A 401-nucleotide genomic window follows, 5' to 3' on the forward strand; every position below is an offset into this window, starting at 1 on the left:
CAGTTTAAATAGGGCCCATTGGATCCACTCATCAGACTCAGTCACAAACAATGCAATCGGAAAATCTAAGGAGCAGAGTGACAAAAGAACACCAAACCTACCATCACACACGGTGGTGGTAGTATCATGCTCCCAGGCTGTTTTGCTGCCAGTGCAGCTGGTGCTTTACACCAAGTAAATGGAATAAAGAAAAAGGAAAGAAAGGATTTTGTCACATTTCCAGAAGACCTTTAATAAATCTTTGAAAGAAGTAAAATGCATGATTAGTTTTATTTGTGACAAAGTCCATCCATCATCTCTACACCTTAATCCTCACTAGGGTCATGGGGGGCTGGAGTCTATCCCAGCTGACTCAGGGTGAAGGCAGGTTCACCTGGACAGGTAACCAGTCTATCACAGGG

The sequence above is a fragment of the Stegastes partitus genome, unplaced genomic scaffold (genome assembly GCF_000690725.1).
Source record: "Stegastes partitus isolate 25-593 unplaced genomic scaffold, Stegastes_partitus-1.0.2 Scaffold1348, whole genome shotgun sequence".
NCBI classification, from domain to species: domain Eukaryota; kingdom Metazoa; phylum Chordata; class Actinopteri; family Pomacentridae; genus Stegastes; species Stegastes partitus.